This window comes from Protopterus annectens, chromosome 3.part0, assembly GCF_019279795.1.
Source record: "Protopterus annectens isolate FY-2018-M chromosome 3.part0, PAN1.0, whole genome shotgun sequence".
NCBI lineage: Eukaryota > Metazoa > Chordata > Ceratodontiformes > Protopteridae > Protopterus > Protopterus annectens.
The window spans coordinates 815,409,717-815,431,704 of NC_056731.1; positions in this window are offsets into that span (position 1 = coordinate 815,409,717).

A 21,988-nucleotide genomic window follows, 5' to 3' on the forward strand; every position below is an offset into this window, starting at 1 on the left:
ACATGCCAGTTTTGCATGGAATGCAATCTGTCTGCATAGCTCTCAACTGTGAGCCTATCCACATGATGGCCAGAGGATTGGCTGTTATGTTTTGTCTGTTCACCACGCAGGTCTTGTCTCTGATATATCAGTGGCATTCTCTCTGTTGAGTGCTATCAGTACATGACTACATCCATTTGTGTTTCTAACTTCATATTCCTGAGTAAGGGTATGTTGCAACCAATCCTGTAACACCAGCACCTTTCACAGTGTATAACAGCAATACTGCAAATATGGCCCTGTGTTCCAGCCTCTGTCCTCCACCTATATACCAGACTTTGTCCATATGTCATGCAGTAAGAGGTTGTTAAGTAATGGCCTATCATTATTTAGTGCTGGCATTCCTGCTATCATTCCAGTGATGCTGTGGACTCCCACACAAATAGTGGGGTAGGGTCCATATATATGAAGTTTCCAGCTGGACAAAACGTGTGTGACCTTGTATAGTCCAGAGGTTAGTGTATGTAAAACACTGTTATATGCCCTTGTAAGTCATTCTATGAGGGAGGGGTATGCATCCTTTTTAACGTAGGCTGTTATAACATATGATGGATATCAGTAGTAAGACACATGAAGGCATATGCCTGTACATTTTCATACATTTCACCATGGAACATTGGTGGGCTAGTGCTTACTGTATTACAGACAGTTCTGTTTGTCAATGTGATAGTGATGTTTTAAGTAAAGTATTGTTATGTAACAGATACATTTTCATTGTGACAGCTTAATTCTTTTCCCCCTAGGGGTTGATTACAGAGTGTAATTGGAGGCTTCTGAACTACATCTGTAATTAATAAGTGTTGAGTGATTCTTACCTTCAAGGCAAGTGTTTTTTTTAATATTGTACTACTTGAAGGCCTTAGCCTGGACAGCAACATATGTTATGTTTTCAGATTACTGTATCAAATGTTTTGTTTGAGAGTTGCATTACTCAGATATTATGTATTTCAAACACCTAACTGCTGTATGAAATGGCACATACAACCAAAATAGTACACAAATAAATATTTCTATGCATGCAAACGTGTGTGGTGTCATTTCCTTTGACTTGTCTGTGGATATATGTTTCATCCAATAATTGTCTTTTGTATGAAAGAATCAAACACTGGCCATTTTAAAAGGTGCCAACTGTAGGAATACTGGATGTTTGATATGCTGTGCACCCTCTAAATATATATATTCTTATACATATCTATAAATAGTAATATATGTATATGTGTATGTATGTGTATATACATATATATCTATATCTATATATGTATATGTGTGTGTGTATATGTATCATTGGAATGATTACTGCTTCCACATTGTACATTCCCTATGGTAAATAGACTGTTCTGCATGATATGTTATTGACATCATACTGACATTGTACAGCTGAGATGGATTACTGTTAACTTGTTGTGGCTATGTTGTGTAGGGTCCTGGGTATGAGACTTGCAAGTGTTGGTTATTGTGTTGCAAGGCAGATCTGTTCAGCTGTGGAGGAGGGATTATATCAGTAATTACAAGATGTACTTATTTTGGGCCCCTTCACCCCCATTATCAGTGCCTTTGGTCAGATGTTTTGCAGTGAGAGGTTCAGATTGTGTATCCAATGTGTAAACACAATACACATTTATATATATATATATATATATATATATATATATATATATATATATATATATATATATATATATATATATATATATATATATATATATATATATATATATATACGTGTATGTATATACATATATAATCTTTATATATATATATATATACATATATAATCTTTATATATATATATATATATATATATATATATATATATATATATATATATATATATATATATATATATATATATATATATATATATATATATATGGTATACATGCATTTGAGTGAACGGCCGATGTCCGAACACGAACATGATGAAAGAAGAATCTGAAGATCGCAAAATGTCGAATCTGCAGATGCCAAACCCGGAATTACCGAACGCCGGCCAGGCTACTATTCCCCCCTCCCGACCCATGGTAGCAATTGTTGCGGCGGTTGTGCTATTGGGAATTTCAAATTTGACATTGTGTGTGACATTACGAGCATTTGCACCTAAGGGTTTTGACATTACTGTTCAGAATTACGATGGATCGACATTCGGTCGCTCGACCAAATGCATGTATATATATATATATATATATATATATATATATATATATATATATATATATATATATATATATATATATATATATACACACACACACACACATATACATCTACATATATAAGTACATTTCCCCTACTGTTGAATGACTGTGCTGGATGATATGTTGGAGAAAACATCAAATTTATTTACATCTGAAATGGCTTAGTGGTAAATCACTTTAGCTATAGTGTGCAGGGTCCTGGGTGTGAGACTTGCAAGGGCTGATTAGTTTGTTGCTTGGCAGAATAGGGACTGTTGGAGACATAGTGATTAAGGCACTTTAAAGCAGTTGTAAGTGGGTTTGCGCCAAGCTAAACAATGCGTATGTGAGCTTAGCTTAGCTTACACCCACTTACGGATGTTTAAACCCACGTTAATTTCAAATAAAGAAAATAAAAAAGGGAGATAGGAAAGTAGTGCATCTGGGGCAAGCAGGGGGATAAACAAGAGGAGAATCAGGTAGGGATGTGTAGGAAAGGACCATAGCTCTGCATTTCTTTGGCAGCAACAGCTGCTTTCAATGTGGGCAATTTAGAATTTGGAGCCTCACACCTTACAGGAAAGGTGTGTGGGCATCAGAAAATATGGATGATTGGTAGGGTTAGACTGTGTGATGGGTACATGTCTCTGGGTGAAATGGGTGAAATGCTGAACTATGTATGGGATGTGATTTTTTTTGTGGGACAGATGCCCTTTTTTTAAGGTGAGAGTGGGATGTTAAGAAAGGATTATAGGTAAGTGTGGTGAGGGAGGCTTGGTAGGAGAGGTTGCATTTGCAGACAGACAAGACAGAAAAGACAGCAGACAGGGGTGGTGTATGAGACATGGGGGATAAGCACCTTGACAGGGAGGGTGGATGGGAATCCGAGGCTCATGAGCTCCCCAGATGGTAGTAGTGGCACTTATGTCCCCACCCAATGGCTGTCACCACTACTCCTTCATAGTACCGCAGGTGGCTGTGCTGGGGGCTGGGCTGGAGAGGCTGTCTGCCCCTCTAGCTGTGCCAGCCTGCCCTTCACCTGGCACAGGTGGTCATCCAGCTCCATCTGGAGGACACTGTGCACCATACCACAGACCTCGTCCTGGGTGACAATGTCCTCACGGTGCCCACTTGTGGGGGGGCGAGCCCCATCCCCTCAACAGTTCCACCTGTGGGTGGTGTAGGACTAGCAGATGAGGGAGGACTGGGTTGGGTCCCAGACTTGCTGGGACCTGGTGCCTTGGCCAGGTGGGATGGGAGAGGCGAATCCGCTGTGATCTGCCTTCCCATATGTGCTATGGTGTAGAAATTAACAATGAATATTGGTTAGTCATGCACAACACATTACAACATTAGTTAAAATAGCATGCATGGATATTCCCATTTACCCAACACCGTGCAATTATAACCATGCCATAGCAAACAGAACCCATGCATATATGGAATGGCATTCAGGGTTGCAACAGCGTGCCAGTTAGTGGTATGTCAGGCAGACAATAAAATTATTATTCAACAGGGAATATTAGTATGCACATAGTTTAAACAATGATAAACCAAATGGAACAATGGTCTCAACAGTAGAGGTTTTTTTAGGAACATATCCATGTTTGTTTCAGTGTGATGGTTGGATCAGTTGAGTGGTGGGGGAAGGAAACAGATTCAATTGACAACTGCTATCAAGTATATTTGTCAGTACACTACTATTCACTACTCTACATTTTGACCACACTTACACTTTATTTGGGCCATGGGGCTGCTACAGCACACCAACAGCTATAGATATAAACAGAGCAATTGTACCCTTATTTTAGTTATAAACATCAGACCTGTTTCTATGCCAATTTCTTTACCTCTAGGCCATGTGCAGATGAACTGTGTGCACATTACATTGCTGTTTCTACACATATTTCAGATTCACATATTAGTTGCAGGATCTGGAGTGTGTGTTGTGCCTTTCACATACATCTACAGTGACATTCTGTGTGCAGGTTTCTTGGCGACTGGGGAAACTATCCGTGACAGTGTGACACTTGAGAGGCTTGTCTGGGCCAGACTGCAGAGTGTGGATGTTGAGCCTGCATCTATTTGTAGGACTGGGGTTGATCAACACAGTAACTGTACACCTTTCATAGTTATACACATCATACTAGTATTTCTATTCGGATTTCTTTACCAGTGTGCCCTGTGTGGAAAATATTATGTGTTGCAGTACATTATTTTTTCAGTTCAGATTGCAGTTTACAACTGTAGAACCAGACTGAGATGTTAGTCACAGTCCCTGGATTTGAACCATAGTGTGTGTGCAAAATTAAACTACAGGCCTAGTTTTTATCAGATTGTGCTACTGGGGAGGTGTTGTGTGTTGCTTGTGACATTTCTATCTAGTACATATTTTTGTGCACAATACTTTTTTATGACATGTTGCATTATTTGTTTCCCATTTTTAGTACAAATTATGCACACACAACAGACATTGGTGTCACTGTTTGTGAAAAATGTGCACATTAACTGGATTGCACATTTGACTGTTTTACAACAACATACTGCAATTTAGATTCCTGAGTACACAGTGCAGGTTTTAAGTCTGCACCTGTTAGCCTTATACATTTTTCAGATGGCTACATACAGCTGAAATTGAAAGGTTAACACAAGACACTGCTGGCAGAAAAACAAGTAAAACACATTCTGATGGCAATATGTACTATTGTGTTTTTTCAGTTATTTGACATGCCCATTCTAAAGTATGCAGACAAGCAGTGCTAACTCAGTTCACCTCAGTTAATGCATTCTGCAGGGCATACACATTCCTATTTTTCAGGTACAAGTGAGATGACACACACCATTGTTTGGGATCAGCTTTATTAGTTTTGACATACATATCTGTGTACAACTCAGAAATCCACAATTGCTATTCCTGCATGATATGCACAGGGCAATGCTTTTCATTTCTAACTGTTACAGTAGCCCTGACATGGCACTTTCTTGGCAGGTTCACTCAGACACAATCATACATATTCTAATATTCCTCTCCTGCATATTGTACCTTGTTTGCTACTGACATCTATATTACACAGCAGCTGGGAATACTCTGTTGTAACACTGGCAGCCTGACATAGGCATTTATTCCCGACTTTTGCAGCACAATTATATATACAGGAGGTACTACCATTACTATAATTTTGATTTCTTACTGCTAATAGTAGGCGGTATTCTGTACTCACCATACTGCCAATGCAGCCAGGCCAGTCACTGGGCATGAGCCTCAACATTCTGGGACTTCTCCACAGCCGCTGCATGGGGAGACATCACACATTAATCACACCTGCACAGTCACAAGTTGAAATGATTCCATAATTAGTTAGAGATACATAAGACTGCACACTTACAGACAGGTGGGACATCCTGCATTCGGGTCCACTGGTCCAAGATTACATCCCTCCTCCACTTCAGGTCATTATGGTGGTGATGTACCTGCTCACCAGTCTGGGGTATGCCAGTGTAACTGGTGAGATAGTGTGCAAGCTGGTCTCAGGCCTCCGCTTTGTACTGCAAGCCCTGGTACTGGCCCTGCAGCAGCCTGCCATCACGTTTTTTTACTAGGAGCCTAACCATGACCCTGGACACCTGGATACCCTAACGTTGTGCTCGTAAGCAAACACCTTCATTGACACCAGACATTTTGGTCCTGCTGTGAGCAATCCCAAATGGTTATGGCTGTATTCCCGCCTGTGTGGTTTAAATAGGGCAGTTTTCTCGCACTTTTTCTTGATTGGCTGGTTTTCATATGCTGAACTATGCTTAGCTCTGCGCAAACCCACATAGCAATGCTTAAACCAGGTAAGCAAAGCTGGTGAGCAATGTTTACACTAGCAAAGCATTGCTTAAATCTATGTTTTTCATTACATTTATAAATTATTTTTTAGATTTATATTTTACATATTCCCACCCCTACTGTACTATACATGAGCCATATGATTGACATCTATCATTCAAATTCCTTAAAAGTTTATTAAATAATTTGGCAGAGAGGGATTTGAACCAAGCATGTTCTACATTTGCAGAGGGGGGATTCAAATTGAGCATGTTCTACATGATAAAACCATGACAATACCACTATGCTACAGCAGCTTGATGATGTTTCCTATCACAGTAGCACTTGTCTATCATTTTGTTTTTAGGATTTCAGCCAGGCTAAGCATACACAGTGCAAACAAACTGCTCACCACTTAAATTTCAGATTTATTTGATAGAAAAAAAACATTTTTTTTATTGCTTTCCTCTTGCCCTACTGCTTCCATGCATGTATGGCAAGACTGCATACATTTGGAGGTGTGCACTTGAAGGCTGCTCCCTTCTAGGTGTTTGTGGTTTTTTTTCAGTGTCTGTGGACACTGAAATGTTAGCTACTTACATTTCAGTGTCTGCGGACACTCGTTTACTATATAATGTTAGAGCCAGGCTCTAATATTATATAACTTGACACTCATCTGTGTCACAAAGTGCCATGCGACACTTTCTGAGCAAAGGGGGCATGTAACATGTGCAGGCACTGCTGAAAAACGCCCTCTACACTCGCTCCTGGTTCGTGTCCATTTAGATTAAAGAGCAGCACGCCTTCATGCATATACAAGGCGCGTGGCTATTCTAAATGGACATGAACCACTCGGTGCAAGAATAGTCTTATTCTTGCATGGAGCTTCATGAATCCTTGGAATTGTGTCTGCTTGCTGCATTGAAACTCCTTTTTATAGCACATTGTAAAGCACTTTTAGTTTCAACTTATTTTCTTGAAGTTTTGCAAGTTAACTCTGTATGTTCCAGCTTCTAGTATTAAAACATACATTTGTTCTTTTCCAGTAGGGTACACTGTGGTTACATTCTTGATGCTTAGTACATAACGTACAGTTCAACACACACTTCTGCACCAGTAGTTTAATAGACACATAACATATAGCTCTTACATTTGTAAGACAAGAATATGAATCATATTAATATGCACAAATGACATATGAGTATTTACAAAATTCCAGATAGCTAGGCTGGCAGTGTCACATTATGTTTTCTGTCGGCATGCAACAGCATAAATTTCTTTAAGTTTACTGCACTATCATTTATCTTGTCATGCAGCCACATCTCAGTACAGATCTGCATATTACCACATTGATGAGTATGCCAAGTTGAGATATACCTTAAAAAGACAGGTTTGCAAACTATTTGCAAACATTATTACAAGTATTGGAAAATTTGAATGTGTATTGTCATTACAAAGATGTGCATTTTATATAAGAAAGCATTTCTTATTATTTCTGTAGTGTGGTTGATATATTTGTGTACAAGTACTGAGAGACCAAGTTTGAAGTGCATGGGGTGGATGTAATAGATTGTTGTAGTGTAAATATGTGCTCTTTTTTAAAAAAGTTCCTTACCTTTGCTTGTGTTTTTACCTGTACTTTCATGGGATGAAGACCAAATAGACAGTAAACGTAAGTAGTGCAAGCTATTGTGCACTTTCCATGGTTCACCACTGTGCAGCAGGTTTGTGCAATCAATGACAAAGTACTTGTGCATGTGAGATGCGCATTTCTACTCTTTCACTGTTTGCATGTAGTTAAGCAGCAAGCAAATGTGAATCTCTGCATCACTGATAAAATTATAAGAGTTCTGAGTACTGAGCATATGAAACACACCTGCTGCTTACCTGACTCCATGGCAGCAGGTGTAAATGCTTTAATACATCTATTTTTGAGCCCAGATGATACAGGGTTCAAATTCAGGTCTATCTAATTGTTTTAATATGTATTTATAATACAACATAATAATTCTTTATTTTACTTTCACTGTGTGTTACATTAGCGCAGCATGTTTAAGCAGCATTGCAAGGAGGTAACTGCACCATTGAAGAGCTGTTCACCATCACTCAGATTTGGGATGTTTATAGGTTAATAGGTAGGTACTAGGCTATCGGCCCAAGGGCCTACTTAAGCCTAGCCAACAAGGTTCCCTGGCTTACGTCACCCAAGAAAGTTATTTTGCTGTGCCACTGTTGCGCAAAGACACAGAAAGGATCCCCAGGGTGTATTTCCTATTTCCCATCCACTCATCAAGATTTTCCTTGAAGAGTGCTAATGAAGAACTTTGCTTGACATAGATAGGTAGCCTGTTCCAGAGTATGGGAAGTCTCTGGAACAGGAATCTATCCCTCCAGCATGTCCTGTTTATTGTGGTGACAAGGTTTAGGTCCCTAGAGTGTGTAGCTTGGAGGGATTGGGATTTCTTTAGGTGTAGCATGTCCAACAGCTCTGGGTTTGACATAGCTTTATATGTTAGGCAGAGATCACCTCGGAGTAGGCGATATGCTATGGAATAAAGCTGGAGTTTTTTTAGACGGTCAGTGTAGGGCATTTGTTTGAGGCCAGTAATCCTCTTTGATAGGTACGTCTGTGGCCTTTCCAGCTGCTGTGGTGTCTTGTGAGGTACATTCCAAAAGGGGTGTTGTACTCTATAATGGGTCTAATGAGTGTCGAGTAGAGGGGAACAATGACCTCTTTTTTCCTGGATGAGAACCCTTTTATGATGAGGTGTACCATGTAGAAGGACTTCCTGACTACTGTGGCAATGTGACTATCAAGGGAAAGACTATTGGCAACCTGGGTCCCAAGGTCTCTTATTACACATTTGGTGTTACGTAGATTGCTGCCTATGTGGTAGTTCATGGATACAGAGTTTTTACCAAAGGGGATGACACCAAACTTTTTGGCATCGAGCTCGAGGCTATGGCTCTGACACCAGGCATCTGTCTCCATGAGGCCCTTCTGTAGGATGTCCACATCATTTGGGGACTTGACTATGGCTCCTAGTTTGCAATCATCTGCGAACTTCATTAGCCAGAGGCCTTCTGTGTTAGCATGTACTTCAGAGAAGTAGATACCAAACAGGAGAGGCCCCAGGACTGAACCCTGTGGTACTCCACTTGTCACTGGTTTGAGGTCAGATTTGGAGTCTGCAACATTTACATTGTGGGTTCTGTCAGTGAGTCAGTTGGCAACCCATCTTGTGACATAGGGATTTATACCTAGTTTAGTGAGTTTAGCTATAATTCCAGAATGGGGGATGGTGTCGAAATCCTTGGCAAGGTCAAGATAGGCTGTGTGAACCACCTTACCCTCATCTACGGCTTTGGTGACTGCCTCAAAGAAGTCGATCAGGTTCAGGAGGTATGATCTGCCTTTCACAAACCCGAACTGGGTGGGATCCAGAGTTTGGAGGTTACCAATGTCTTTGTTTATGAGTTCCATGATGATACATTCCATGGCCTTGCAGACCAGGCTCGTCAGGCTAATCGGTTGATAATTCCTAGGATCAGTGGTGGCTCCTCCTTTGTGGAGTGGGATAACTGTTGCTGTGCACCATTCAGTGGGCACAAAGCCTGATGTGAGGTTATTATTGAACATGGTACTTAAGTGGGGAGCCAGTTCGTTCTGAAGTTCATGTAAAACGCAGCCTGTGATGTTGTCCAGTGCCATGGATGCTGTGTTTTTGGCTTTAGAGAGTGCAGCTTTTACCTGCATAGTTGTGATTACAGGGACTCTGCATTCTTCCTGTATAAATATCAGTCCTTTGGGGGGGTGAGGGGGGGTAAAGTTAGCACTGAACCCATCTGCCAGGATGTTGGCAATATCAGTTGGTTCTGTAATTTTCATGCCATTGTGCTGTAACTCAGAGCAGATCTGGGTGTTGCCATCGAGATTTTTGACACAGCTATAGAATGCTTTGTGGTTGTCCTTATAATTAGTGGTGATTTTGTTTTCGTAGGTAGCTTTGGAGGATCTTATAAGGGATCTCAGCTTCTTACTGAGGCTGACTAGGGAGCTCCTCCACTCATGGGATTTTACTCTCTTTTGCAACAGTTTCTTCCTTCTGTTGTATAGTTTGTTTATGGCAGGGGACCACCAGATTGGCTTCCTTTTTTTGGTGGATAGCGTCTTGGTTTTGTTTGGGATAGCACGATCCATGCACTTGTGTAAGTGCTTATAGAGTGCATTTGTGTAGGATTCAGCAGTTGTAACCATATTGTCCATCTGCATGGGTGTCATGCAGTTCACCACTTCTGTCTTAAGAAGCATGAAGTTGGCTTTGGAGAATTTTTTTTACTGTGGTTTCCTTAAATGGGGTGGGGGCTGGATGTGGATATCAAGGGTGATTAGCTTATGGTCAGATCGGACCAATGAGGAGTAGACTTCAGGTGTGGAACACCGGTCACTCATGTTGGTAATGACTAGGTCTACGATATTGTTGTCCCTGGTGATGGTGTGGATAAGTTGATCCAGGGCATTGGAGTTCATGAATTCCAAAAAGCGTTGAGCTAAGGAGTTGGTACACAAGTAGTTTTCCCAGTTAATGGTGGGGTAGTTGAAGTCACCCATTATTAGTGTGTTTGGTTGAACCCTAATATTTTCTAGTACATCAAGAAAAGAGGAGTAGGAATCCTGGGGCATGGTGGGGGATCTGTAGCAAGCTACAATTTGGATTGCAGTTTTGCCCAGAGTTAGCTGTACTTGGTTGACCTCGGATGCATTATGCTGAGCAACTAGCCTGGAGGTGTGGATATCCTTAATGAATATGGACACACCTCCGCCTTAGGTGTTTCGGTCCAGGTTACATGGCCGAAAAGTGTGGTATGAGTTATAGCCTGTTAGTGCAGGGGTGCTCTCTGAAGCCTTGAACCAGGTCTCAGTCACTGCACAGATATTGATGTTTTCCATTTTAAGGAGTGCTTCGAGTGAGTGCATTTTGAGATTTAGACTTCTAGCATTGAGTAGCATTACCCTTAGTTTTTGCTTGCCTGTTCCTGTTATGGTGGTGAATTTGTCATTTGAACCTTGCCTAAAATGTCATTCACACCAACATGGACAATGACATAGTCATATTTGTACTTGTTGTGGAGTGACCTGATTGCGTGGGTTATGTGGCGATCCTGGCACCCAACAGGCAGCTGACAGTAACCTTCTCCTTGTTTAGCCTGGTGAGTGGGACATCAGTGTGCCTGATTATAGAGTCACCTATGACTAGTGTGTTGGGCACGTTGTTTTGCCTTATTGGCTATGGTTGAGTGGTACACTGAGTCTGTGGGCTATGAGTCATTTGAGTTGTGTTGGGGGATGGAGGTTGCTTGCGTTTCTGCTTTGGAGGTCTCTGTTGCTTAGATAGATTATTATTGAAAGCCTCCATGAATGTTTTTGTGTTACTATGTGTAGATTTAGTGAGACTATGTAATGAGTGTGATGTGGTGCAGTTTTTACCTTTTCCTCTTGACTGTCAAGTTCAGTCTTGGTTGGAGAGAGCTTTACCTCCAGTTTGGCTAGATAAGTGCATCTCTCACTGGTTGTAGTTGATGTGATGACAAACTCCATGTAAACACAGATGACAAAAAGTAAAGGGCTTCATTGTTTTTACTTATGTGTGTTGTGTGTGATTCTTTTTTTTGACCAGATTAAAGGTGTTAAAATGAGGTAGATAGGAAAGTGGTAAAATGGGAGGCAAGCAGGGGGAAGAACAAAGGGAAAGCAATATAGGAATGTGCAGGAGGGAGGTAGGAAAAAATTATAGCTATCCACTTTAACAGTGTAAAATGAAAATATGTACAGAATATTAGCAGAATTTGGACTGTCACCTCAACAAAGAGGGGTGACAACAACACAATCATGTTGTATAGCACAATGAACAGAAACAAGTATGGCAAGAAGACACATGTGCAAAGTGGAGAGCTATGTATGTGATGATTTTTTTTGAGGGACAGGTGCCCATTTTTTTTACTTCAAGAAGAGAGGAAATTTGGGTAAGGGACGTAGGTATTTCTGGGTCAGGTAAGTAGGTTAGGTGAGGAAGCAGATGCAAACAAACAAGATAAGTAAGTTAAGACACAGGGATGGTGAAGGACACAACAGGCTGAGGGACACCATAATAGGGGTAAATGAGAGGACAACAGATGCCATGCTCATCAAACATGGGTACAGTGAGAATTTAGTCCTCACCCACAGGACTGTCATTTTGGGTCTATATTAGAAGCACGAAAATGCTTCTAAGTGAATATGGAAACAGTGTCACATATTCATCGAAATGATGAATATGTCATAGGACAAGAAGATAGTTGGCAACTTCATGGAGTTGCCCTTTCCTTCCTTATAGTGCGATCTCGAAGTTGGTATATTTAGTTATGGGGTGTGGGGGCAGAGCCCCCCCCCACATTGGGGGGAGTTTGGGGATGAAACCCTCACCTTTTTATGATGTTAAATACATTTTTTAGCGAATAGCTGCGTAAGTTTTTCCCTAGGGAAAAATTTGCTTATGTGTCCGTTCACTATTTTTAGCTTTCATGCATTATGTGTTGACTTTTATGTAGTTGCACATATGCACTTTCAGTCTGATATTATAGACCCATCATTTCCACCCCCTTACTCCACTGGCTGTTGGAGTGTTTGATGTCTTCTAGTATGGATCATGAGGGAGAGCAGCCTCTCCATCCGATGAGGTGTGCACCAGTGGTGCTGTGCATATCTCTATGCACCAACCCTGGCATCTGCTGGTGGATGATAAAATCATATTTAAATCATATCATTAAATCATAATCAAATAAAAATCAATACTTTTGGAAGGTACCACAGCACCAGTTGCTGGGCTAGTACTACCTGATGTGGAGTGCTCATGTAGTGCAGGGGCAGCAGAAGCAGGACTGCTAGGTTGGATCCCAGATGTGCTGGGTGTCAGTGCAGGAGCTGATGGAGTGGAGGCAGGCTGAGCCATGGGGGTTGGCCTACCTTCCTATGCTGTAAAGCATTTTGTGATTTGTCAGAGATGGATGACATGGGGAAATTTTGACAACACATAGAAAAATAAAAAAGAGAGATGAGGGTTGAGGTAAGAGAAAAAAAGAGATATAATTATTACCATCATATATGACATACAATGCATTATCACAGTAATAAAGTATTTTATCTTAACTTTTACATTTAAGTATACTTCTTAACAGCTGAAAACTATAAGTAAGGATTGCTTAATGTAATTCTTGCAATGTGTATGTATGGCACATATGCTTGGTCCAATTATGTAGATTAAGTTAACAGTAGGGCATTTATGACACCAGTTGAAATTACATTATGTAATGTTTTTAAAGGATTTTCTTATATATGTGTTACTTGTGGTATTTGAACCGACAACATCTGACTAAAATATCAGACTTGACTCCTGCATTTGGCTTGTGTTATAGACTGAAACATGCATGCTTACTTTTACATTTAGGATATGCATACTTACTTTGTTACAAGTGTATAGAAAAGAAAAAAATAGCTAAAATAATAGTTCTGTTCTGCTGCATAGATAACCTTTGCTTCCCTCATTCTCCCTAGATACTCAGCATGGGCCTCTCTATTTCCCATAATCTCTGCATTGGCTGTGAAATAAAGAGAAGACTATATAAAATAAAATAAAAAAAAACATTTCAAAATAAATGTTAGTACATATGAAAGATTTTTATACAACTCTGGATGTGAACTCACACCAATGAACCTACAAAACACAGCAAGGGTGGCTTATGCCTATTTGCCACAGAAACAGCTTTGCAGCAGGAATGAAAATAGTTGTGCATACAAGCAAGTCCAAAATCATCCACTGTATTAATAAAATATATAGCACTTGTACACTTCTGATTTGTTTGTACATGTGTTAATTTCAGATGTAGTGCAATGAGCAATCACACAACCATTTATGACTATTGTTTTCAGAAATGGAGCTCTGTCTTATCTTTATATGGGGTTCATTCTTCTCCTATCTGAGAAGTAATCTGAGACATGCAGTCTATAAGGCATTTTTATCATTGTCCTTAATATGTGTAAGAATATTAAATGTCAATAATACACAGTTTTCAACAAATGCAGGGGAGATTGAATATTACTGAATCAAAAGTGTTGGGAGGATGGTCTAATGGTTAAGGTGTTTGCCTTACAAACACAAGGTGCAGGGTTTGAGTCTCACAAGGGATAATTGGCTAGGCTTAAAATGGCCCACAAGGGCAGTTAACTTAGTAATAATCTATGACTCTATGAAACTTTAAAATGTGTGCTGTTTACCAACACTTAGAACCCTGACAGAATTACTTCTACACTTTGTAAGTGTAGCCTGGCCGACACACCTACAGGAGGTAAGGGAGTCTGAACTGCTGTTGTGTTGTCCTTCTTCCTACCAGTAATCATTCACAGTTGCAATTCATTAGCAACAAACACTGCAGGACTGCCTGAACTATGTTTACATCAGCTAAATGGAGCCAACAATTTGGGATTCAGCAATTCTAATGAGTTTGCACTTCATTTGCATCTTCACCGGGCTCACAGGCCTGAATCTACACTATAAAAAAGGTGAAGATACTTGTTTATGTGGATAACACAAAAGATTATTGCTATTACTTTGGATTTATCTGCAAAGAAGACTACTGATCTTGATAAGGTATCATAGGATCATAAGAGATTACTAGGCTAATGGCCCTGAGAATCTTACAAGCCTAGCCAAGAGTTTATCACCAAAAAAGAAAAAAAAAGAAACCTCAGTCAGCACCTATCACCCCTGTCAGTTAGGGACACAGTTAGAATCCCTGGGATAAATTTGTGGTTTTCCATCCACTCATCAAGGTTTCACTTGAGCAGGGTCATTGAGGTACTCTGTTTGAAGTGTATGAGAAATCTGTTCCAGAGATGGGGCAGCCTCTGGGTGACAAACGTGTCTCTCCAGTAGGTTTTGTCGCATATTAGATTTAGGCCTTTTGAGCGGGTAATGCATGAGGAGTTAGACTTATGGATATGGAGCATCTCTATTAGGGTAGGGTCTGAAATTGCCTTGTAGGCAAGACACAGATCACCTCTGAGCAATCTGTATGATACCGAGTAGAGTGATAATGATTTGAGCCTGTCTGCATAGGACAGGTGTTGTAGGCCATGGATTCTCTTTGTGGGGTATTTCTATGGCCTTTCCAGTTGGTACAGGTGTTTTGAGAGGTACAAACTAAATAGGACATTATACTCAATTATTGGCCTAATAAGGGAGGAGTTCAGAGAGGTAATAACCTCCTTTTGTCTGGATGCAATCCCTTTATTCATGAAATGAACCAAGTAAAAGACTTTTCTGACCACTGCTGCTACATGAAGGTCAAATGTGAGATTGTTGTCAACCTGAGTACCCAGGTCTCTCACCATAGGTTGCGTGGTTAGGGGGGGTTGCTGTATATGTGGTAATCAATAGGGGTCATGTTTTTGCCGAATGGTATGGTAATACATTTTTTTGAGTTTAATTTAAGACCATGACTTTGGCACCAGTCATTTGTTACTGTGAGACTTTCTTGCAGTATGTTAACATCATTTGGTGAGTCAGTGACAACACTCAACTTACAATTGTCTACAAACTTGGTTAGCTGCAGGCCTTTTGTCTTTGCCAAGACCTCTGTAAAGTAGATGCCAAACAGTAGGGGTCCCAGGGTAGACCCTAGGGAACACCACTAGTGACAGGTCTGCTGTTGGAGGTCAAGGCACCTATTTTGACCTTGTGGGTCCCCTCAGTGAGCCAGTTGGCCACCGACCTGATGGGCTAGGGATTTATGCCAAGTTGTGTTAGGTTTTTGGTGATGCCCGAATAGGGGTTTGTGTCAAAGGTCTTGGCCAAGTCAAGGTAAGCTGTATGGGGTCTATATCACATCATCAAACTTTTAATAGTTCGAATCACTTAACATCAAACTTAATTGCTCGAACCATTAAAACTTTGAAATTACATGAATGACATTTTCAATGGGGACATTAAACATTAAGACAACCTGTGTATGTATTAGCTTTCATCTGTATGCAGTTCTTAGAAGTTTACTGATAGCATAGCCATTTTTGTCAGTGCCTTTTGCTTTCTGAGATGCACAGCCTTATAAACTTTCATCACAAGTGTTAATGTTACAAATGTTTCTCTTTACACTCTTCTATTGTTATTTCAGTAAGTGTTAGCCTTCTAGGATGGCCATAGACACCTGTAGGGGAGTGCTAGCCACAGAGAGAGGTGACTGGCAATTGCATAAAAAAAATGTTCTGTGGTAAATGTGTACACATGTTTTTGGGATAGTTTGTTTGATGGCACATAACAATTCACTGATGTTTTATTCCTTTGTTTGGTACAAAAATGCAATTTGCCTGTTGTTTTGGGGGTGGGGGAGCCAAGTTCCATTTCTGTGTTGGCACAACCAAAACGTTTTTACAGAAGTTTGCTTTGCTATTGTTACTCTTTTATTTTGCATCAAAGCTTGGTTTGTATGTGACTGTGATATGTTACAACCACATAACCCTTTTTATATTTTATTAATTTGAAACTTTTTGGCTTCTCTAATGGGTAATATTGAAAAAAAAAGCACTAATAATATGTGTTATATCTAAGCAGGAATTTTATTTATGTGATAATTATGTGTAGTATCCTTCTTTTGCATTTTATGTCACCTAGGACTGTAGTATCCAAGTTTCCCAATCCCTGTAAACTCTCCTTCAGTGACTTTGAAAACTATGCGATTGTCTAAGCATTTGAGCAACATGGTGCTTTCTGCTTGAGAGAGGACTTGGGGATATGTCTGGAAGAATGCAAATTTGGAACCAGATAAGTTAATGATGTGAATGCTGTTGGAAGACATAGCAGGACATATCTTCAGGAGCATCATGAGGCCACTAACATGATTTCATCAGCCTGGAGGAGGACAGCTTGGGTGGCCAGTGGAAAGCTGGCTACTGGGGGGGTGCTGCTACAAAGCCACCACTGACACCAAATGAAGAGTTTCTGTCCACTGTCAGAGATCCAAAGAGCTCGGTAGAAAGTGCACAACAGTGTGTGATTGATGGTGGTGTTGCATATCTCAGGGAGAGCTTCCAGGTAGGCTTACCTATGTCAATTTTTAAATATTTCTTGTAATATTGAATGCAGTACGTAAGCTGGCTTAATATTTTTTTTGGGGGGGAACTAGTTATAGATTGATACAGTTAACAACACATTCTGGTTCATTACATGTGGGCTTGGAGTGGACGTTTCAGTTAAATGTATTGTTAATGGACATATAAAGGCCAAACTTTTCCCCCTGTGTTATTGGTATTCTGACGATGGTGTCTTTATATCTTGCTTAACTACTTCCAGGACCATCCTCCTAGCAAGTGTGGAGTCATCTGTATATGGTAAGCCAAAACTTTTATTTCAGTACTGATGAGCATTTCATAGAAATATTAATTTATCCATATGTGTAAGGTGGGTGTCAGGACTGTGTGTGTGTATATTGCTGTACCACCTATGATAGTGGCACCAAGGTAGTTTGTTAGCATATATTGATGTATAGTAGTGTAGGTATTAATTTCTTTCCTGTGTTTGTTGCGTATTATCATGATCCCAACAGTGGAAGTGCAGGATTCTTACCATCTGACGTAAGAGTATTGGCAGACTCTGATGATGATGGTGGCAAAACACAGGCACAGTTGGAGAGGAGAGGTTGAATCTGATACTGAGGTTGACATTCAGCCATCCTCTGTAATTTCATCAGACATAGTCAGTAGGCCTACACAAACTCATTCCAGTGAGTCTTCGGATATTGGAGAGGTGGAGGGTGAGACACTTGATCAGGGTAGCATGGTTACTGTGGCTTAGTTGCTGTTGACTCTGGCCATAGCCAAAGTGTGGATGAGGTGCCATGCAGGAGAGTTGTTAGGGTTGCTTGGAGGAGGCCTGCTGTACACCGTCCACCTGATCCTGATTGTCTTTCTGGACCACTCAACATGTGTTTAGGGTCATCATGGAGGTGCAGGCATGTTCTAAAAGTGCCTATGAGGAAATGCTTAGGGTTGTAGATGTGGCACAGGCTGACATGCATGACTGTCTAAACCACGTTGCTGATTCAATGGATCAGATGAATGACAGATTGGAATGGGCAGCATCTGTGATGGAACATCTGCTTGGAAGGGGACAACATTCACATGGGCATAGGTCAGCCACATCATCTGATGTTAGCCAATGTGGTCATACCTGATCACGCTCCCATAGTGGCACTACTTCCAATGCTCCATTAGTGGTGGAGGGGAAGACACCTGGACATGGCAGACCATGAGGTGGTGGTCCTGGTTGAACTTATGAGGAAAGTTTGTTTAACAGATATCAGTCAAGTTCAGGAAGCAGCAGTGCATTTGACCATGGGCGTGGATGTGCCAGTGTAACTCCTGGCAGAGCCATTTGTTGGGGATGGTGATGACAATGATGAACTGTCACCTCTACCATGCACAGCCCACACCTGTCTGACATACCAGGACATAGAGCTAGCACAGTGTTTGGCTGTGTTCTTGCAGACACTCACATTAATTTCACCTGGAGTGCCCCTACAGACACGCACACATGTAACACTTACATGGTCAGTCATGAGGCTTAAAGCTTATTCTCTCTCAGTGGCCATTTGATACTTTATCCAAATGTCTGCCTGTTTCTTTTTACTTACTCACACACACTCACTACCCTTTTTTATCAGCCTACCTAGGACCCCCCCCCCCCACAACACCTTGTGAAAATGACAATAACTGTGCCATATCCTTGTTTTTTATCTTTTGGATTCAGGAATACATAAGTCTTTTGTCTGATGTTCAGGGTGCATATCTGACTTAGTGCTTAGTATATTTGTTTTTGTGATGCTGTTTTGCAAATTGTACTGCTTTCTTACAGTTTTTTGTAATGTGTGCATCCCTCCAAACCTCTTAGACAACAAAACTGGACCAAACCATAAATAAAAATGTGACAAAGGCCTAACAATGGGAAAGTTTTTAAACGATTGCAGTCTTGCAAACTTGATGGAATAACAGGTTTTGCATTATTATTTTTATGTTTGTTCTGAGGGATATGAAGTCGGAAACTGAAATGTGTGTCATTATTTTATAACTTTACTCTTTAATGATTTGCCATTACAAACGTATGAGGCCAAAACATAACTCTCAACCTCTCAGTGCAAGAAATCTAGACAAAGCCAGAAATAATGAGGGGACAAAAGCCCAAAAATAGGGACACATTTTAAATATAGCTCCTATAAACTTAGAAAGTTGCTAGAATAACATATTTTGAATTGTTATGTATTTTCTGTAGGATAAGTCTGAATGTCAAATGTCTGTCATTATTTAGTATCATTTAATGACTCCAGTCTTCTGTGATTTGTCAGAGAACCACTCATTTTATGAGGAACAAACCAAAAACATGAGGCAAAAATCTGGACAGCTGAGAGGCTTGGGCCAAAATGTGGGCATTCAGTGCAAATCTGTACATTTTAGATGTAAAGCCTATTAGTTGATAGAGGACACATGTATTCACCCAAGTCAGTGTTGTTACATCTTGATGTAATTACTGTAAAAATCACCCACCTTATACTTGATTACATTACCAAGTAACAGTATGCAAGGATGTGCCATTCATTTGTATTCTTAGACATTTATCTTTATATTCCAGGTACAACATTTACCTAGGAAATCCAGCAGTTGAAACATTTTAGTTCAGGGCTGACTGTCTGATGCTAGCACTACACAGTCTTCACATGCGTAAGTAAAGGCTGTGAGTATTGTCTGTCATCAACGTTACTGCATGTATGTGCATAGGATGAAGGTTTTAGCCCCTTGGGTGGTGAGTGTATGTGATAGCCATTGCCTCCTGGCCATATGCAAGGCCATATTGTGCACATCTACATCTACGTACACCCACGGCAGCTGATGGGTCCTCCTCTGAGTGTGGCTGTGGTGACCTTACCAGTGGTTGTAGGATGTGTGGCCCTTCCCCTTGCAGCTTCTGCTGAAACTGTTTTCTCAGAATAATGTTGTAGACTGAGCATGGCACAGACAGTGAATGTTTTAGCAGTTGTACAGGGATTGCACTGCAGGGCTCCCCCAGATATATCTAGGTACAGGAACCGTGACTTCAGCATCCCAAACACATGCTCTATGATATTTCTTGTTTAACCGTGTGCTTCATTATCACATTCTTCAGTTGGTGTGTGCACATTTCTGATGGGCATTGTGATGATGTAAGTAAGATATGCCAGCATAGTTATCTGTAGTTTTCTAAACAGTTCTGTAAATAATTTTCTGTCATTTGACTATCACACTGACTTGTCCAGATGCTTATGTTAAAAATGTATCAGCAGTGTTATTATAACTGAATAAATGTTTATGTTTAAGCAACGAATTCTATAATTTTCAAATACTGTAACAGATCTTAGAAAGGTTCTGAGTCTGTACTCTACCAGAGTCATGTGAGCAAGAGTGATGTCGTTCTATAACCAGCACTGAGGTGATGGAACTCACAGATCAGCTTGTTTGCGTTGCTTTCTTTGGAACCTGATATAAAAATCTATAACAGTTATCACAGTCAATTCAGTTGAGTTCAGTACTAAGCAACTCAGCATCTAATCTTGCCTTACTGTATTAATTAAATTAGATAGAGAACAGTTCTTTAGACAGTCAGGAATTACAGTGTGATTAGCCAAGTATTGTTTTTCTGTATTTGCTTCAATCTGTCCAACTGTGTTATTTTTATTATGAAACTCTGATGTTTATTGCACTTAAATATTTAATAATCTGATGTTTTCTATTTTACAATTTATTATTAAATGTTTTTATACCTTTTATTGTGGCTGGTCTTTTAGAGATTATTTTTAACATCTTGAGAGCACTTGTGCTTATTCTAGTGATGCCTTGGCCACTCCAAAAAAGCATTGCTGCTTGGGTTACACTCTACCTTTTATGTTAGTATTGATTTTACTCAGTATAATTAGATACCCTTATAAGAGCCTGACAGTGACTGGCAGGATCATTACCTTATTGTCTGCGCATAAGGGGGCACAGCTAGTAAATCTTTGCCAGCCTTTCCCAGGAATATGTGTGTGTGAAAATCAAATACCTGGGTGTGGGTGTGTTAGTCTCTTGGAACTGCTCTTGGGGGAAATTGTGCTTGATGCAGAGAGCTGCATTTGAAATTATTGTGTAAATCAATTCCTGTTCTTAGTGATGGTCTCTCACCAGTGTCAGTGTCCTTGATTACTGTCCCAGGTAAAGGGGTCCATCACAGGCACTGTCAACCACAGTTCCAGTGCATAACCTGCATCCCCCAGTAAATGTGTGGGATAACCCCTCTAGAAAATACCTCATACAGTTGAGAGTTGTGCCAGATATGTGAGTCATGGTAACTGCCTGTGTTATTTATTTTTTTCATTGATTTGACATTGGTCCGACTGGGCTAGCAGTCTATTTTCAGCAGATGCCCGGGGACAAAAGCTACACATTTAGACAATACAAGAATAAAGCAAACCAATAAAAAACTAGCTTTTAGATATAGTATGTGAGGCCGTGACAGAAATTACAGTTGTACTAGACTTAGAAAAAAATATGTTTTATTACCACATCCAAAAAAAACAATGACTTCTATTCCAAATGAATATCTGTTTAATTCCACAGTATGTAGAATAATAGAGAAGTACAATAAAAAATACAGCAATGAATGTGAAATAATCCAGAAAAAAATATCTTCTCCTAGCGCCTTGGCCGTAACAGCCTTTACAGAGTAAAATGCCTGCACACAACATACCAATTTATAGCTCTTCTAAACACAATCAATCAATTAATTAAAATCTTAAAGCAGCATCAGCATCATTTAAAACAAAATAACAGAAGTTAAATAAAACTTTGCCAATGGCACTCCTTATTTAGCCC